Here is a 15589-nt window from a genome sequence, read left to right as displayed (position 1 = left end):
CTAGAGGGGTCGCGAACCATTCTGCGGCCTTGCGCCACTCTGTACTGTTGTCGGGCTTCCATGTAGATCCGCACAGATGTGCTTTCTTATTAATGAATTTATTACAGATCTGATCTTCCTCTTACAGTCTTTAAGCAAACATTTAACAATAAAACCCAGTGCGCGCAATCATAATTCTTAAAGACAGTGCATAAATTTAGATCATAAACAACAGATAGATTCGTGACAAAGCACACAATGATTCGAAACTTCTTATCTTTATTGATCTCCTTTTCAGTACAACCAGATCTACCCTGCGCACTCAGCTGCAAGGGTCCGCGCACACAGCTATAGAATCTACCAAGCCTCTGTGCACATAGCTGCAGCATAGTTTTAAAACTCCGACTCCGACTCCGACTCGGCCGAGGATCGACTCTGACTCCGACTCCGAAACGGTAATGACTCGGCCGGCTCGATTTCAATGACTCGGTCGTTGTAAAAAATACATTAAATATTTATTTTTTTATAAAAAAACATAATTTTAAAGATTTTAAACATAATTTTAAAGATTTTCATTCGTGTTTCCAAACACACAGCATTATAATATAGATGCAAGACAACATATGATCAAAGTAGGCTCATGAACCAATCCATTATATCAAAATGGTACCCAATGGCAATACATAGTCAACTGTCATACATGATCAAAGACTCAAAACAAAAAACACATAACCAAGGAGGCTAGAAATGGCCTCTACAACAAAAGTAAATTGTGACGGTGACCAGACTCCAGTACTAGTACTACTGGCTAGTAGCTACTGCCAGAGGAGCCAAGATCATGTCGATCAATCTCTGGATCATCATCATCAGAGTCAGACAGGGGGCCCCATGGCTCCTCATCATCATCATCATCTCCAACTGCAACTGTAGAAGTGGTACCACTAGCAGGCTGTTCAACTGCAGCAGATGCAAGCTAAGATAGAGTAGATATGCGGCTGCGCTTCTGTTGTGGCTGAGCAGAGGAAGCACCTACAACTGGAGTCCTTGCTGGCTGTGAGACTGAGGCTGGTGGATTGGGATCTGCATTCAACTGAACAGGCTGAAGTTGAACAACATGTTCAAGTTCAACTGATGTCTCCATATCTAAATCTAAATCAAGATCCTCATCAGGATCAAACTCTGCTGGACGACTCTCCACTACCCAATCTAATGTTGGATCAATGTCTTCCAACACAATGGGATCTGAATCAGGTCTTTTGTTCAGCAAATGGTTTCGTCTGAGCCGAAGGTTCTATTGGACATAAACTAGATCATTTAACTGTTTTTTATCCAAACGGTTTCTCTTCTTTGTGTGAATCCTCTTAAAGACAGACCAATTGCGCTCACACCCAGATGCACTGCAAGTTTGACTCAAAATACGAATTGCAAACCTTTGCAATTCAAGAAAATGGCCACCAAAGGCCTCCCACCATTGTGTTGCAAAACACATAGGAGTGTAATGAGTTAGCTTAACAAAATTACAAATTATATCTAACTTTCAAATTATAAACGATTTAACAAACTTTAAAAAAAAAAGTAAAACTATTAAGAATTTGAAAATTGAAATTTTTGTTTAGCTGGCTCATCTGCTTCTCTTGCAATCTTTGCTAGGTTCTTCCCAAAGGTACCTGAAGCATTGCTGAAGATTGTGGCCTGTCGGTGTATCTCCAGCTGATCAGACTCCAATGGGATCATGCAATCAATGCAATCAATCAGTCCATCTCTGACCTCCCCCCTCAAAGCTCCTGACTCCTTAGCTTTATAATGATACCGTGGGTTCAAAAAATACCCAGCTGCATGTATAGGGCGATGGAGTTGATCGTTCCATCTTTCATCAATGATTGCCCAAATGGGCCCATACTTTGCCACTCTATCCTTGTATACCGTCTTTATTTGCTCCTTTGCTTGATCCATAGCCTCATAAATGAAGCCCATAGCCAACCTTTCCCCATCCACCAACCGCAACACCTTAACTAGTGGCTCAGCAAGCTTCACAATCTCTGCTGCCTTTCTCCAAAAAGTTTCTTCATAGACTTTCCTTTTCAATCCTTTGCCTTCCGGTTTGTTATACCAATTGCTTTGATTCCATTCATCACTGGAAAACATCTTTTGCAAGTTTCTATGTTGGGAAAGCATAGATTGCAATGTCAAAAAATGTGTAGCAAATCTAGTGATGGCAGGCCTAATAATATCCTTGCCCCCAGTGTGTTTCCTCATGAGGCTCAAAATCAATGTATGATTGTAGATAAATTTTGTTATGCTTTTGGCATGATCTATAGTGTTTTTGACCCAATCTAATTTTCCAATATCCTCAAGCATGAGGTCTATGCAATGTGCAGCGCATGGGGTCCAAAAGATGGTCTTGTGTTTTTCCTCTAACAGTTTACCAGCAAGAACATAGTTAGAGGCATTATCTGTGATGAGTTGAACAACATTAGCCACCCCCACCTCCTCAACAACCTGATCCAATAGCTGAAACAACAAGTGGCCATCTTTTACCTTATCAGATGCATCAACTGATTTTAAAAACATGGTTCCCTATGGGCAGAAGACAAGAAAGTTTATGATGGTACGGTTTCTTTAATCAGTCCATCCATCTGACATGATGGTACACCCTGTTCTTGCCCATGAGTCCTTTAACTCTTGCAAATACTCATTAATGGATTGAATTTCTTTCTGCAAACGAAACCCCCTTAGCTCATGCATAGTAGGGCCTTTGAAGCCTTTTCCAGCAGCATGTATGGCATCAAACATAGGCTCATAATATGGTGAACGAGCAGCATTAAAGGGAATATCAGCATCATACCACCATCTAGCTATGTACTCACAAGCAGTCTCCCTCAATTCTTTCTTCCAATGGTCATCTAAAGTGGGCTGCATTTGAGTTTTACTAACTTCAGGACCATGTGCATCTGATGGAGAGGAGGGAGTGAAATAACTTTTGATAGTCACATCACCCTTTTTCATTCTACCCTTTCCCTTATCTTGAACAGAACCAAAAGAGGGAGGAACATATCGGAAAGGGTTGGATGTATCAGTTTGAGGGATAGAGGAAGAACCCTCAAAATCATAATGGGGGTTGGCAGCCATCATTTTTTGTATCTCCCTCTTCCTCCCAATTTCAGCCTGTATGTCTCTTTGCCTAGCCTTATCTTCTTTAAATTTCTCAAAGCTGGCCAACAAATTCTTCCTAATCTCCCCAATTTCTGGTGAGGTACATGGGGTAATTTGGCCTCTAATCCCTGCCAAGTGTTGTTTCAGCCTATTAATGCCCCCAGGACCTTCCTTAATTTTCCTATGGAAAAATTTGCATTGCATTTGACTATCAACCATTTCAACATATGCCCAAGCAGGATCTCTTGCTCTAGGTGCCATTTTTTGACTAGGAAATGAAAGCAAACAATCTAAAAATGAAAAAAAAAAACCTTGATTCAATGTTCATTTATTTGACAAAAACACTCTCTAAGCTTTCTAGATATGCACCTAAAATTTACTAAGCAAAAACAGATTTATAGAGGTGAAAAAAAATACCTCCAGGCACAAACTGCCTCCTCAAGCTTGCTCCAAGAATCAACTCCTCAATGCTGCTCCAAATGGCTGCCCAAGAAGCTCCTCACTCCAGCTACAATGCTCCTCCAAGACTCCTCACTGCTGCTCCAAAACAAGCTCAAGAACTGCTCACTAACTCTCAAAGAAGACTCTCACTCAAATGCATAAGATTGTTGTGAGAAAATGAGAGCACTTGGGTGTGTTAAATAGGGTTTGGGAGGGGGAAATGGACCCCAAAAGTCATTTAGCAAATTCATATAACTGCTTGGAGTCCAAACCAACCAAAAAACACTTTAAAAATCCATTAAAAATTTATTAAATCACAGTTTGACGTGTGCCTGGGCATTTTTTTGTGACTCGGCCGAGTCATAACGGAAACGGCCGAGTTGGCCGAGTCAGCCATGACTCGGCCAGTCGAACTGTTCCAAGGGCCGGGTCACAGCAGAGGGTAATGGCTCGGATCAACCCGGTCGTTTCGGTATCGAAACGGCCGTTTGTTAAAACAATGAGCTGCAGAGCCTCTATCTATCTACCCACACCCTTGACTCGGACTTACAGACACAGAGAGAATATTGCCTTCATAAACCCATAACATTAAGATCCAAAACAATTAACTCCCCTCTAACCTTAGAGCCTTGCTCTATTTATACATTCCCATGGTCCGCGGACCATGGGAAGGCCGACTCACTTTCTATTTTCTTACATTATTTTCGGGCGGACAACACTTTGACTTGACTCATTACAATTCGCGCTCCGCGCACCTTGCGGATCCTTTACCATCCTTTTACCCAAAATTGTGGGCTTTGAGCCCCAAAACCGTTATGCGGGGCCTCTGCTACCCAACACTTTGAGAGGTAAAAAAATAAGTTCTAGACCCTCGAAACCCACTTTTCCAAAGTTTTGTGGAAAATGTGGCAATAAATTAGCCCAACAATGAAATAAATGGAGAAAAATAAATATCCAAACATGCTCAAATGATGTGGAAATGAGGTGGAAAATCATTGATGAGTCAAAGTGAAGTTCCAAGGTGATGTGGACTACTTGATTTAAGGAAAATACATGTGCTCTAAAGAAATCAAATTCTCATGGAGGGGACCACGAGTTTCTCAAGGAAAATACATTTAATGAAGCAAGGAATTCGAGTTGGCTTGATGAGTCATCATTTGGTGGGCTTTGGACTTGGAGTTCCACTAGAGATGAGTGGAGAGTGGTCTCCTACCACTCCACTCTCACATACACGTGTCCCTTCCACCTTAACGGGTTCTCTCCTCAAGGATTGCGTGGACCTCTCTAAAGGGAATCGAATGGCCACTTGGGGAAAATCTAATTGCATGAAGGAGCCCCGGGATTGTCATCATCACACATGTCACATGGTTTTTCATTGGGATTTGCTCCCATTCTTCTATATAATAGAGCATAGAAAAATAAGAGCAAATCCCAATGAAAAACCATGTGACAAGTGTGACGATGACAATCCCGAGGCTCCTTCATGCAATCCAATTTTCCCCAAGTGGCCATTCGATTCCCTCTAGAGAGGCCCACACAATCCTTGAGGAGGAGAACTTGTTGAGGTAATGAACATGTGTATGTGAGAGTGGAGCAGTAGGAGACCACTCTCCACTCATCTCTAGTGGAACGCCAAGTCCAAAGCCCACCAAATGATGACTCATCAAGCCAACTCCAATTCCTTTCTTCATTAAATGCACTTTCCTTGAGAAACTCGTGGTCCCCTCCATGAGAATTTGATTTCTTTAGAGCACATGTATTTTCCTTAAATCAAGGAGACCACATCACTTTGGAACTTCACTTTGACTCTTCAATGGTTTTCCACGTCATTTCCACATCATTTGAGCATGTGTGGATATTTATTTTTCTCCATTTATTTAATTGTTTGGCTAATTTATTGCCACATTTTCCACAAAACTTAGGAAAAGTGGGTTTTGAGGGTCTAGAACTTATTTTTTACCCCTCAAAGTGTGTCATAGTAGAAATTTGAGGGTGAGAGGTGTAATTTTGAGCACACATACCCCATACAAATTCTCTATACATCACTTATTACATTTTACATTCAGATTTTATTCAAATTTCCGCCCTGCGGGAAATTTAAAAAATCAAAAAAATTGACCCCTTAAACTTAATCAAATTCCACGAAATTTTACGAGTGATCTAGTATGGTAATATACAATGATTCTAGACACTAGGACTCACCCAAGGCCTCATCATCAAGCCGCACTCCGGCTTTGGGGTTATGCTTGGAGGAAAAAAACTCAATTAATTATTAAGTCTCCATAAGGACCTAAGAATTAACCAAGTGAAAAAAACCTCCCAAAGTAAACTCACTTTAAACTCACTTGATGACAGACTCTCAAGTTACCTAGGCATGTTACATGACTCACCTCATCATACTAGCATCACTTTACATCATCCCCATAGGGCATGTGGAATCTGAATACAACAAAAGAATATGAGAAGTAGAGTTGAAAAAATCTGATAATATAGTGAACTTCGATGGTACAGGAAGATTATGATACATCCTTGGGAAAGGAGTCTTCAAAAATCTTTGGGTACACTTCAGTGGTCAATAGGACCCTGCCAATATTTTGTCGATACCGATATTATCAACACAGATTAGAGGAAATCAAAGGGAATTTGCATAACATATCGAAACACAAAGTTGCAGTGATAGCAAGGGCGCAGAGGCAGCGCAGGGACATCAATAGAAGGGGTTTCAGCAAAGATTACTGGAGAGATTCTTTACAGCAATATCCAGGGAGAGTTGGAGATTGATTTTTCTGCAGAGAGAGGCTAATTTTCCAATAGTGCAAGTTTCTCCAGGAAGGGGTGTGAATTACCCTAGCAAGTAGTGCAAATTGCTTAGAGAGGGAGAAATTCCAAAGCTAGGATAATTTGCAAGAGGTCAACTTGCACAGGAGGATTGATTTTCCAGTAGAAGTCGAGATTTTCCAGTGGATGCTGAGTTGATTTTCCCAGCCAGTACAATTTGCTAGGAGGGTCAAGTTTATCTTCCAGGCCGCACGTGTGAGCCAAATTGAGCTTTAAAGGGAGGCTGCATTTGTTTTGGTGGGACGAATTACTTCCAGGAGGTCAGGGAGACTTGCATAAGTGATCAAAATAATTTTCTGTAGCTTTGCCATTTTACAGCAACCAAGTTGTAATATTTTTTCGCTGAAGAATTTAATAATTAAAACCCTCATCTGCATACTTGGTTTTCCCTTCGGGGTTTTTCCAGGGATATTTGTCAAAAAATATCAGTTTCCATTATTTGTGCGTGTATAATTTTCTCAGTTCCTATGGTTACTAATTTTTTTTGTGAAGTTGTAGTAGTGTTTATTCAGTATTTTCCGGAAATATTTTGCAAAAGACAAATAATCTAAATAGACAGACGAATAATAACCAGTAACTGCAACAGTATTTAAAATTTCACAATTTAAGCATTTGTTTTTTATTGAAACACTCTAGTTGGTCGTCGCACTTTCAAGCTATTGGATCACTCTCAACTTCATCTTTTGTTATCATTCATGTCTTCCTGGAAATATTTTTCTTTAATACATTGTGGACTAGACATGATGATTCATGTTCTCTCTTTTGGAGGTTCTTTCTTGTAGTTACCTCTCTATTTGCTTCACTCACTGCTAAGTGGCATGTGTGAATGGTTTAGAGACATACTGATTCTATATATTACTACATCTTGAGTTTCTTGGCACATCATCATGAGCACATTGATGTTGTCATTTCTAGTCATTCTGCATTGGTTCTTGACAATAGCTGGTGTCTTCTCTTTGCACCTTATTGACAATCTGGTTGTAGCTAATTTATGGTTCCCTACATTGTTCCACTCAACAATTTATCCTTGATATCAGAAAAGTTTGAAGCTATCTTTGCTACTTATTTCGGATTTTTGAAGTTGTCATTAAGAGGAATGTAATATAATGCCATCCTCTTCCAAATGCATTCATTATAGCCCATCATGTAATGATTGTCTAGTGGCCACATCTATTGTTGTGTATCCTATCACTATGATGGTTGTGAGACATTTATACACAATGAGGAATCATTAGTCTTTTAAGATCTCGAATCTCATTCTATTGCCCTGTTATTCTTATGTAATACAACTCCTTTGTCGGCTCAGGTGCTCATTCCTCCAGTCAACATTACAGGGAAATGTTAGATTGTGTTCTAATGCTGTTCAGTGGCTTGACATGATTTTTTATTTAGCGTCATAATGATGATCATTATAACGTCATTTGTGGGGCACTTATACATGTAACATGGCCTCACTAGACTTTAATAATATTGCTCATGTACTCATGTAAGTAGTTTAGGGAATTATTTGGTGGTGACCTATTTCTCAAGTAACAATGAACTACACTCACAGATCATTTTTATCCAATTTTCCTTTGTCTCTTGATGAGATTGTCATCAGCCTTTAAGGATTGGTTGATCTCCAAACTTGATTGTGACTTATAATCAAAGGTCTAGGTTTCTCCTAGTTATTATAAATATGAGGCAATTGGTCTTGAATCAAGAGGGTGCAGGATGGCTTACAGTGTTTATCCTTAGCCTAAACCCTAGGGGTCCTTAGGCTAGATCATTCATATGATTGAGAGTTGTATGATACCATTTGAACTCCATACATGCGTGTGCTCTAGCTATTGTAACCGTGAGATATATGAAAGAATAAGGAAGGCCTTGAGTCCTTGGATGTTTGCCCACCTTGGGATTTACCATGTAAATTTCTTGTCTCCTTTCTCTTATTTGATAGATCTACTTTAGTGATCCGGAGCTCAAAAATTTGCTCAAAATTCAAAGTTGTTGGATTGGTGTGGAACTTAAACGACCGTGTAGTGCTTGTCATTCTCAATCTGGCGCAACTCATTTCGCGCAAAACAGACATCGTATGCTCCCAGAAATGCGTTCTGCCCGTTTTCCAAAACAGGGGAATTTGGAAAAATTGTGACAGCCCAGTCAACAATCCATACTACTAACGTGGCAGGCTGATTGTATTTTTATGCATCCAATCGGGGTCCACCTCGTGTCACAGGGTACAAAGTTGAGTTAGTCGATTTGGATTGGTTGTTCAGTGGCCAACCACAGGCTGCCACGTGGCCCAACCAGAGGCCGCCACGTGGCAGCATGGGGCCCACCAATTTTTTTTGGGCCTAAATAGCCTATGTGGGAATCAAACCTACAACCTCCACCGAACTAACCGCATGCATTACCAATAGGCCATGTGTATCGCTTGATAAATGTTGGTGGAGACTTTATTTTAAAGTTTGAAGGGTGGCACATATGGAATTGGGGGCGTGCTAGGGCCTAGCCCCTGGCCACCCCCGCGCCACGAGACCGTGAGCATGGGGGCCAAGGGCTAGGCCCTAGCCCACTCCTGTGGCGGTAACTATTACCACAACCACTGGCATATCATGTTAACAGTCCACTTCAACCGTCAGGGTTTAACTAACCATCGGCCTTAAACTCTAACCGCCCGCATGTGATTACCACCACGGCTACTACAAATGGTTCCACAACCCAAGCCCTAACTGTCGGGCGTTAACAAACCGTCGCCCATGTGAACACTCCAACCGCCAGTCAACAAGCCGTTCGCCTAACTACTCGCCTCCGAAACTGCCGAGCCCTAACTGTCGACATGTGACTGGGTTTGCAGTTAGCCTAAACCGTCAGTTTGACCGCCAACAGTGGGGGGCCAGCCCCAGGCCGTATGGAGGCCCATGTGCCCAGGGGTGCGGATTTCAGGGGCTGGCAAAATTAATGGTCCTAGAATTTCTCCTGTCAGGCGGGAATTGAGCTAGGTTTAGAGGAGCAGTTCCGCGTTCGGGGCGCCCATGCTGGGTTTGGGCTGAATTGTAGGGAGGTTAACTGCAGAATTGGTTAAAAGAGAGAAAAGTGTGAAATTTTCTGAATCTACACATCAGAAATCCTACTGCAATCACTAGTTTATCATCTCCTACTTGTTCTTTACATTCAACAAGTTATTAAATTACTTAAACAACGATGAAAAACACTATTGCAGTCTACACATACATACAGATCATGAACTTAAATAAACTGAGACAATCACACAAGGGACACCATTATATTTAGACAATCGTCCCCGAAAAAACTCAATGCGGGAAAACTGGTGCAACATATAGAGGGTTTGTATTATTAAGCAAATTTATGAATACAACTAGGGTGCCAAATCCAACTCACCCAATAGAGAATAAACATGGCAGAAGTACCCCTATCTAGAGACAGATATTTTGACAATCCAACAACTGGATGATCAAACCCCACAGATGACAATTGTTGTTCCCAGTGCTGGGCAATGATGGCTACTCCAAGCTCTATGCTGGAACTGCGTCACCTCCTCTAGGAGCTGCGTCACCCTCCCAGTGAGCCTCCCTTGCTCAGAAGTCGATATGCTGAACTGCTGCTCTCTCTGCCCCACAGAAAACCCTAGCGCTACCTCTAAGGAACTGCGTCAGCCCCTCTAGCTTCTGCGTCACCCTCTCTGGAGCTGCGTTGTCTCTCCTGTTGCTGCTCTGCCTCTCTGCTATGTATTCTCGGCCTTGGATTGAAGTCCCTCTGCCGAACTGCCCCTCTCACTGCAACTCAGATCACTTAGCTCGACTTTCTCAGCAAACCACGCCCCAGAAAAATCAAACTCTTTGATCTCTTGGTGTATCTCCAACTGACCCTCAAGCCTCCTCTTATACTTTTCCTGTTGATGAATCAACGACTGTGATCAAATCTCTAATCAACAACTAAGATTAAAACAAGATTGAGCCTCGTCACTTAGAACCTTCTCACCCATATTTTTATTAATACACATTAATATTTTTATTTCCCTAAGTTTAGACTTAGGAACCCATTAGAAATATTAATTATTTTAATAACTCCTCATCTGGGTGGAATATCTCCAAACGATTTCTGGGTTCTGGAGATCTTACGTATTCTAGCCCCTCCACCAAATTCCAGAGCTAGAGAACATCTTATGCTACCCAAAATCAACACTCCCTCTTAGCGAGGAATGTGCTCTAGCAATACTTCCCCATAGAAGCATTACACTGATCCACTGCATCGATCCTCTATGTGATGCTTGGTGTGTTTCCCTTCATCCATTGCATCGCTGCTTCCTTTCCTACTACCCATGACTCTGCCACTACCACTGCTACATTTGCACTGCAGCTCCCTCTCAAAATGTTGCATCATGTTGCCCATAACACTACCACTACTAACTGTTGCACTGCAACTCCGTTACTGAGAAGAAAGTAACTGAAAAACTCACCCAAACACTGACATGCTGGTCAGTATGGATGCCTCTTGATGTTGAAGCTACCTTTGCTGCTAATCTATGCTAACCCTCTACTGCCACTACGCTGTTACAAACTACTTTATGCCTCTAGCACTGCTACAACATCCATTGCACTGCCTCAGACTTTGGCACTCCAGCAATGCCACTGTCGCTCCATCACACCTCTCTCCAACTGACACCCGTCATTTTTCTACTATCGTTAAGGGCTCCCGTAGCAGTATGTGATCCAAGAGTTTGGGCACCTCAAGGATCCTACCCACCATGTAGTCCTCTCGACTACAACTCCATGTCGCCCCACCTCTTATCCAGAGGCGTATGAGCACTCATGGCACAATCATCATCCTCGACATCCTTATCTACTTTTGCTAGAGAAGCTTTCAATTCAGAAGCTTCCCCCTTGCCCTTCTTCCAGGGGCACTAAGTGGCATAATGTCCCAGCTCCCCACAGTTGAATCATCTGACCTTGGTGATGTCCTTATTTCTCTTCTGCTGTCCTTGCTATCCCGACGATGCAAGAGTTGCATCCTCCTCCTCCTCCTTCTTGACTCGGGCTCCTTTGCCGCTACTCCCTGCCTTGGTCAACCTCCTGAGCTCTTCTTGTCGAAGAGCTGCCCACATCTCCTCCCAACTGGGGAGTCATTCTACCCAAAATACTTCGGACAAATTTCTCCCAGTCCTCGGTCACTGCATTGAGGGCAGTCCCGACCATTAACTCAGGATCTCGTGTAGACTCCATGGAAGTCAACTGGTCGCGAATTCCTTGCAACCTGAGAAGGAAGGGATCTATCTCCTCTCCTTTCTACATCTGGTACTGTCTCAGCTTATTTTCTAATAGAATCTTCAGTTTCACGAAAGAGTCGTGGTACAAGGTGGTTAGGGTCTCCCACATCTCCCTTGTTGTTTACTTCTCAGCAATGTGTGGTACCACATGATCTCTGAACCCATCCAGAATCATGCACTTTGCCTTCGCCTAGGCCTCCTCGTACTTCTTTGCCGCATCAGCGTTAACTGGAACAACAACCACTTTCAAGGCGTAGTCCTTTTTATGTGATGTTTATTTAGGATTGCCATGATCCTGGCCTTCCAGATGAAAAAATTGGACGCTCCATCCAATCTGTCCTGATCCCTCAACCCATTCATTGCCATCTTTGCCCAAGAATGGAACTGGTTCTCTTCTCCCTTTCCTGCCGTCAATCTAGGAGGACTTGGATCTGGATTCCTTGGGCACAAGAAACCCTCTAAGGAACAAGCTCCTATCTAGACTCCCTCTAAGTCCTGATTTCCCTCTCGGAAATCCTCCGGCCAACTGTCGAATCGCTCCTCTCCAATCCTCCTTTGCCGTTGCAACCCGGATCTAGATTTCTTGGATAGAAATGTGTCAAGGAAGTGACTCCCTCTACCTCGGCTCTGTCTCCACAAACACTGTTTTGCACCAACAGAAACAACGTCCCACCAACTCCTCAAATCGAAATCTGCCCTGCTCCCTTAGCCCCGGCAACTGAAGAATTTGAGCCTTTCTAGCTCTGCACAATCACTGCATGAGCTGGATTAGCTCCTCCTGGCCAATTCGTCAATCCTTCCTAGCTGATGTGGCACTACGTGAGCCTGATCTGCCCCTTCTTTTGCTTCTGTGCTGGCCTAGATAGCTGACGCAGCTACTGCATGGGTTCCTCCCAACTACTGCGTCACCCTCACCTGGCTCAGAGTGCTAACACAAGCACTGCGTGAGCCTCTGCGTCACCTTTTCTGCACTGCATCACTCCTCCTTCTATGTCTCTAACTCTGGAACAATGTTGTCTCTCGGGACAACTGCTTTTTCTGCAACAAATTCTCCGGATCTCTTCGCTGGTGTCTTCAGTCTCCTATGATCTGCAATGCTCTGATACCATGTGAAAATTTATGAATCTACTCATCAGAAATCCTACTGCAATCACTAGTTTATCATCTCCTACTTGTTCTTTACATTCAACGAGTTATTTAATTACTTAAACAGCGGTGAAAAACACTATTGCAGCCTACACATACATACAGATCATGAACTGAAATAAACTGAGACAATCACACAAGGGACACCGTTATTTTTGTACAATCATCCCTAGAAAAAACCAATGCAGGAAAATGGTGCAACATATAGAGGGTTTGTACTATTAAGCAGATTTCTGAATACAACTAGGGTGCCAAATCCAGCTTACCCAACAGAGAATAAACTTAGCAAAAGTACCTCTATCCGAAGACAGATATTTTGGCAATCCAGCAACTGGATGATCAAACCCCACAAATGACAACTGTTGTTCCCAATGCTGGGCAACGATCGCTGCTCCAAGCTCTGCGCTGGAACTGCATAGCCTCCTCTAGGAGTTGTGTCACCCTCCCAGTGAGCCTCCCTTCCTCAAAAGTCGATATGCTGAACTGTTGCTCTCTCTACCCCATAGAAAACCCCAACGCTGCCTCTAAGTAACTGCGTTAGCCCCTCTAGCTTCTGCGTCACCCTCTCTGGAGCTGCATTGTCTCTGTTTTTGGTGCTCTGCCTCTCTGTTATGTATCATCGGCCTTGCACTGAAGTCCCTCTGCCGAACTGCCCCTCTCACTGCAACTCAGATCACTTAGCTCAACTTTCTCAGCAAACCACGCACAAGAAAATCGAACTCTTTGATCTCTTGGTGTATCTCCAACTGACCCTCAAGCCTCATCTTATACTTTTCGTGTTTATAAATCAACAGTCATGATCTAATCTCTAATCAACGGCTAAGATTAAAACAGGCTTGATCCTCGTCACTTAGAACCTTTTCACCCATATTTTTATTAATACACATTAATATTTTTTTTTTCCTAAGTTCAGACTTAGAAACCCATTAAAAATATTAATTATTTTAATAACTCCCCATTTGGATGGAATTTCTCCAAACGATTTCTTACTGATTTGGGGTAACATCGGATGTGCTCTAGCCATGAAAATTGGTGGAGAGACTAAAGCACATGAGATCTCCAAGACCCAGAAATGGTTTGGGCAAATTCTAACCGGTTTGGGAGATATTAAAATAAATAATATTTTTAATGGAGTTCCTAAGTCTAAACTTAAGAAAAATAAAATATTGATGGGTATTAATATATAACTGGGTTAGAATGTTCCAAAAGTCATGGATCAAGCAAAATCTAATCTTAGTCGTTGATTAGGTAATCTTGGTCGTTGATGGACCAACGAGAAAAGTATAAGAGGAGGCTTGAGGGTCAGTTAGAGAATACACCAAAGTGATCAGTCATTCATTTTGCTAGAGCGGGGTTGCTAAGCAAAGTTGAATCAGTGATCAGCAGCGAGGGGCAGTGAGTACGAGGCAAAGAGGCAGGGACAATACTGGGAGACCAACACAGAAGCGGAGAGAGCCAAAGCAGCAGTCAGTCCAGGCTACGTAAAGCCCAACAGAGGCAGTGCAGAGCCCAGAGAGACTGCATCATCCACGCAGAGGGCAGAGGGAGTGACGCAGAGGCTCCCAGAGGCTGCGAAGTGCCTCAGAGGGCTGACGCAGAGGCTCCCAGAGGCTGCGCAGTGCCTCAGAGGGCTGACGCAAAGGCCAGAAGGGCCAGCGCTGAGCTTCAGTTGTGCCGGAGAGGGTTTCGTAGGACAAGTTTTCTAAATACCTGTTTCCGGATATAGAGGTATTGTTGCCGGGTATTTTTTCTCTGTCGAGTGAGGCGGTTAGGCACCCTGTTGTACTCAGAAAACTACTTAATAATATAACCCTCAGAATAGCTGCACCGATTTTCCCGCATTGGGTTTTTCCAGGGACATTGGTCCAAAAATAACGGTGTCACTTGTGTGCTTGTTTTCTTTTAGTTGATGATTTATAGATGTTGATACTATACTTGTGTTTATTTTCAGTATTTACATGGTAAATAACTTGTTAAGTAATTAAACAAGTAGGAAGAAATAAACCAGATAGTACAGGAAGAATTTCTAATGGGTTAAACTTAGAAATTCCAACATTTCTAGGTTCTGGAGATCTTACATGTTCTAGCCCCTCCACCAAATTTCGGAGCTAGAGCACATCCGATGCTACCCAAAATCAACAAAAAAATCATAGATTCCTCAGTTTTTGGTCTTTTCAGGAGCAGAAAGAGGCTAGACAGGCATTTTTGGGTCTTCTGAAGCTAATGGAACAGGTTTCAGATCCATTGGAGCAATTCTGAAGAAACATTTTGCAGATTTATGTCTATGGGTGTTAGGATCAACCAGGGGGTTGAATCAGTTTTTGAAGGCTTTTGAGAATGGAGAGGACCTTGTAGGGGTTTTCTAGCTTTCATATGTTTTCTGCAGCAACTGAGACATCTATGGTGTAGCTCATGTTTCTCTTTGCTCATTATGTTTTTGAGGAAAGTTCTCTTTTAATACTTCAAGTGAATTGATGTACTTGTTATGCTCATTGTCAGATGGAGTATGGAGTTTTGATTTGAGAACCCTTTTCTTGCTGATTGTTTCATGACTCACTGTAGGTTGCCATGTTTTTAGAGTGAGAGTTCTTTGTAGGAGAATGTTTCCTTGGAGGGAAAACTAGCCACTCTTTTGGTCAGCACACTTTATGTACTCTTTATCACTAAAGTATTTTGAGCATAATGAGATTGGGTCAAGCCATTGGAAGCTGGACTAAGAAGACGTAGCCCAGGAGGGGTGAACTCCTTTATCGATTGCTGAGT

The 15589-nt window shown here is 42.5% G+C and overlaps 1 protein-coding gene across 1 annotated transcript in view; it reads right to left on the bottom strand.

Annotated features, from left to right (window-relative positions):
- The window catches only part of MSH4 (MUTS-like protein 4), a 438807-nt gene that overhangs the window by 304052 nt on the left and 119166 nt on the right, over positions 1-15589 (bottom strand). The window lies entirely within an intron of this gene.

The sequence above is a fragment of the Pinus tabuliformis genome, chromosome 6 (genome assembly GCF_031772625.1).
Source record: "Pinus tabuliformis cultivar Carrire ecotype Pingquan chromosome 6, CPIR1, whole genome shotgun sequence".
Taxonomy (NCBI): Eukaryota; Viridiplantae; Streptophyta; class Pinopsida; order Pinales; family Pinaceae; genus Pinus; species Pinus tabuliformis.
This window is presented reverse-complemented; position numbering and strand designations above follow the sequence as displayed.